The following is a 5,045-nucleotide window of genomic DNA, read 5'->3' on the forward strand; positions in this document are numbered from 1 at the left end:
CTGAGTCGGAAAAAGTATAACTAGAATCCACTCAAACTTGTAAATATAGCATAAACATTTTTATGTCTACTGATATTTAGGCAAGAGAATTAGGAACCTAATGAGATTCTATATATTTACTTAACAAGTAGAATATTCATACACTGAGTAATGAATAAGAGTCTAGACTCTGGTACAGACTGATTGGGTTTAAATCTTGGTTCTGATACTTAGTATCTAGTAATATAAATTTTTTCTGTGCCTTAGTTTTCTCATTCATAAAAAGAGATAATAATAATGACAATATTTACCATATAGGATGTTGTGAGAACTAACATCATCTATCACATTAGTAATCCTCTAAATAAATACTATTGTTATCTACTTGTAATTTATCCCCAAATTCCTTATGCATTGATACTGTCAAAAAACACCAAGTTTGATGGGCAAGTCTTCAAGTACACTTTATATTTCCAAACTTCTCAATAAAAATAAGAGATTTTGTGTTGAGTTGAAAAGATTTTCTCTATTAACCAACTATACTCCAATATAAAATAAAAAGATTTTTTAAAAACAGAAAAGATTGAAACCAAACATTGAAAAAAAAAAAATCTGTTTGTTATTTAAGGCTGAAAACCAGGGAGTCACAAAATTCCAGAGTATAAATGGGATATCTTAAGTTCACTAGAATATTAACTGCTTATATCGAATAGTTTAAAGCAATTTATAAGCATAAAAAAATGACAAACTTACTCTTCTTAAAGATTCAAGTTTAAATTTAAGCTCATTTGAATTCCCCACTACATCAAAACGTTCAACATTATGAGTATTAGAACCTAGCTTGTATTTTATACATAAAAATAACAAGGTGTTTTTTTTTTTTTTTTCATGCCATGTGGCAGGTGTGATCTTTGTTCCCCAACCAGGCACTGAACCCACACCCCCTGCACTGGAAGCAGGGAGTCTTTACTACTGGACAACCAGGGAAATCCCCAAAATAACAGTATTTGGTTGCAAATAGCTCATTGTTTTCTTTGAATAATATAGATTTAAAAAAAAAAAAGGAAAGAAAAGCCTGCCTCTACAGAGTTAAATAGCAGCTTATTACCTTAGATATTAAAGGTCAAAAAAGAAAGAAAAAACCGAGCTATTCAGTGCTCACTACGTTGTGAAACATCGAGACACATATCACTAAGTCCTAGAGGACAAAATCCTATGATTAAAATTAGCTGTTTTCTTATCCAGGCAAGAAGTGGGGAAAAACTATTTAAAAATAAGAAAGCCTACTACAACCTTAGCCATAAGGGAACTGTGGCATCTTCTCTCCATAGAATCAGGGAATCATCTGTTGCCATAGAATCATAATGCTTGCAGATAAGCTTGACCTCACAATTAACAAGGAGCCACAGCATGAAATGCTAACCTGTTAGAAACATCAGCAAACCTGAAATAAAATTACTGAATCCCCATAGTAACTAATATCTGTGCTCATCATGAACTGAATGGTATAAATCCTTGCTTTGCAAGCACTAGTCATAACAGAATTCAGTAGGCTAGCTAAAAAACTTGAAGATAAAAACAACATGTGCTAAGGAATTGTGTATACTAGAGATGTTTTAGTTGACTAGCTTCAGAATTTGTTCAGTTTCAAAGTCTGCTAAATTGTTGGTTAGAAAGATCAATTGGATAGTCAGCATTTATTCTTATTTCAAATCACAGGTGATAGAAAAGTTACAAACACATGTTCAGATAAACAAACAAACAAAAACAACCCCTCCAAAACCCCTGATGGAGCCTCTACTACAAAAGTTCAAGTTTGAGCTTTGTTTAAAGCAGACAAACATATAACAGAAGTGTAAAACAATAAAGGAATTGATAAAATAATTTTCAAATCTCATTGATTTTTCCAGATTTATTTCTGAAGTTAGACCTCTTAAAATATTGCCTTCAGGTATAACTCAAACATAATTTCCAGGACTTCTCTGGCAGTCCAGCAGTTAAAACTTCACCTTCCAATGCAGAGGGTACAGGTTCTATCCCTGATCAGGGAGCAAAGAGCTCACATGCCTCATGGCCAAAAAACCAAAACATAAAGCAGAAGTAATATTATAACAAATTCAATAAACACTATGAAATTGGTCCACATTAAAAAAATCTTAAAGAAAACACAATGTGGAATAATGAGATATGCTTAAGGCTATCCTTTCAGCAGTAAGGACCTAACAAAAGCAGAAGAGATTAAGAAGAGGTGGCAAGAATACACAGAACTATACAAAAAGAGGTTTTAATGACCCAGATAACCACAATGGTGTGGTCACTCATCTAGAACCAGACATCCTGGAATATGAAGTCAAGTGGACCTTAGGATGCAATACTACCAACAAAGCTAGTGGAGGTCATGGAATAGGTGAGCTATTTCAAATCCTAAAAGATGATGCTGTTAAACTGCTGCACTCAACATGTTAGCAAATTTGGAAAACTCAGAAGTGGTCATAGGACTGGAAAAGGTCCATTTTCATTCCAATCCCCAAGAAGGGCAATGACAAAGAATGTTCACACTGCCATACAATTGTGCTCATTTCACATGCTAGTAAGTTATGCCTAAAATCCTTCAAGTTAAGCTTTAGCAGTATGTGATCTGAGAACTTACAGATATTCAAGCTGGATTTTAAAAAGGCAGAAGAACCAGAGATCAAATTGCCAACATTCACTGGATCATAGAGAAAGAAAGGGAATTCCAGAAAAATACCTACTTCAGCTTCACTGACTATGTTAAAGCCTTTGACTGTGTGAACCACAATAAACTGGAAAATTCTTAAAGAGATGGGAATACCAAATCACCTTATCTGCCTCCTGAGGAACCTCTATGCAGGTCAAGAAGCAACAGTTAGAACCAGACATGGAAACAACAGACTGATTCAAAATTGGGAAAGAAGTATATCAAGGCTGTATATTGTCACCCTGCTTATTTAACTTATATGCAGAGTACTCTGCATATAGTGCCAGGCTGGATGACTCACAAGCTGGAATCAAGATTGCCAAGAGAAATATCAACAACCTCAGATATGCAGATGATATCGCTCTAATGGCAGAAAGCAAAGAGGAACTAAAGAGCCTCTTGACGAGGGTGAAAGAGGACAGTGACAAAGCTGGCTTAAAGCTCAACATTCAAAAAAAAAGATCGTGGCATTGGGTCCCATCCCTTCATAGTAAATAGAAGGGGAAAAAGAGAAAGCAATGACAGATTTTATTTTTGTGGGTTCCAAAGTCACTGCAGATGGTGACTGCGGCCATGAAATTAAAAGACACTTGGACAGAAAGCTGTGACAAACCTAAACAGCATATTAAAAAGCAGAGACATAACTTGGCTGACAAAGGTCCATATAGTCAAAGCTAGCATTTTTTCCAGTTGTCATGTATGAATTTGAGAGTTGGACCCATAACAAAGACTGAGAGCTGAAGAATTGATACTTTTGAACTGTGGTGCTTGAAAAGACTCTTGAGAGTCGCTTGGACTGCAAGGAGATCAAACCAGTCAATCCTAAGGAAAATCAACCCTGAATATTCATTGAAAGGACTGAGGCTAAAGTTGAAACTCCAATACTTAGGCCACCTGATGTGAAGAGCTGACTCACTGGAAAAGACCCTGATGCTGGGAAACACTGAAGGCAAGGGAGAAGGGGGTGGCAGAGCATGACATGGTTAGATAGCATCACTGTCTCAAAGGACGTAAATCTGAGCAAACTCCAGGAGATAGTGAAGGACAGGGAAGCCTGGTGTGCTGCAGTCCGTGGGAGTTGCAAAGAGTGTAACACGACTTAGAAACTGAACAACTACAAATACTACTCACCAGGGAGTTAAAAAAAAGTCACATAGCTTGATGTTTGATTTACTCAATATGACAGCAAATTACTCGGTGGTATTTATAACAAAGATTTTATTCCACATTATTTAAATGACCATGGTTAAAGTTTAAATTGTCATACTACTAGTTGTTGCCTGCTTTTGCATGTTCCCTTTTAAACACTGTTTCTAGATAAGCTTAGGAAAAAAGTACTCGATCTCCTCTAGCAATACTTTTGCCAAGATGTATTATTGTGTTGGCACTTTCTTGATATCCAAGATAGGATCATGACATTAAGAATGAAGAAAAAAAACCAAGTCACCTAATCCTAAACCAAAGTGAAACACAGCTTTGATGATGCAATAGAAGCAAATGGCCCCAAATGAAGCAAGTTCATTGGAGCAACAGTTTGCTAATATTCACAGACAACTGCTTTCTCCAAAGAGGTAGGGCTGGGAGAGAAAACTAAGTTTCAAAAAAAAAAAAAAAGTTCAAGACGATCCAAGAAATCTACACAAACTTGATTGAGTACATTAAGTCACTCAATCGTGTCCGACTCTTTGTGACCCCATGCACTGTAGCCCACCAGGCTCCTTCATCCATGGGATTTTCCAGGCAAGAATAATGGAGTGGGTTGCCATTTCCTTCTCTAGGAGATCTTCCAGACCAAGGAGTTGAACCCAGGTCTCCCGCATTGTAGGCAGACGCTTTACCGTCTGAGCCATCAGCGAAGTCCACACACAAACCTAGCAGCACATGGCAAACGACCCCTTAGATTGCTGCAGCTGGAAGCTGCTCCATTCCACTGTCAGAGAAAGCCACGGCCACTGATCTTGGAAAAACTGGGAAGGGGACGGGAGCCTTCCCACCCTTGCCCGCATGGTGCATCCTGTTTCCCCCTATGCTAAGAGGCGGTTTTTCGGGGTCACGGGGACTGCGCCCTCCTTACCTGGTCGCAGAGGCGCGGCCAGGCAGGGAGGGTGCGTGAGTGGGTAGGCGACAGGGGCCGCCAGCGCATTCCAGCCCCGCCCGAGCCGAGTTTCCCGAGGCCACTTCAGGGAGTCTTCGTCTGCTGACCACTCGCTGCCAACGAGGCCACGAGAGAAAGAACGCAGAGCGCTTCAAGGAAGCAGCGGCGGCGACCGTCATTCATAATCCGGCGGACCGGAAAGAGAGGGTCACGTCACTTCCTACCGTCGCACAGTCAAAACGTTCCCCAGCC

General features: G+C 38.9%; 1 protein-coding gene across 2 annotated transcripts in view; it reads right to left on the reverse strand.

Annotated features, from left to right (window-relative positions):
* GSTCD (glutathione S-transferase, C-terminal domain containing) overlaps window positions 1–4,978 on the reverse strand; it is a 151,496-nt gene extending 146,518 nt beyond the window's left edge. For both annotated transcript variants that reach the window (XM_010848252.1, XM_010848253.1), the window contains exon 1: window positions 4,773–4,978. The gene's annotated coding sequence lies outside the window, so the exon portion shown is untranslated. The remainder of the gene's footprint in view (window positions 1–4,772) is intronic.
* Between the last annotated feature and the right edge of the window lie 67 nt (window positions 4,979–5,045).

The sequence above is a fragment of the Bison bison genome, unplaced genomic scaffold (genome assembly GCF_000754665.1).
Source record: "Bison bison bison isolate TAMUID 2011002044 unplaced genomic scaffold, Bison_UMD1.0 scf7180017864263, whole genome shotgun sequence".
Classification (NCBI taxonomy): domain Eukaryota; kingdom Metazoa; phylum Chordata; class Mammalia; order Artiodactyla; family Bovidae; genus Bison; species Bison bison.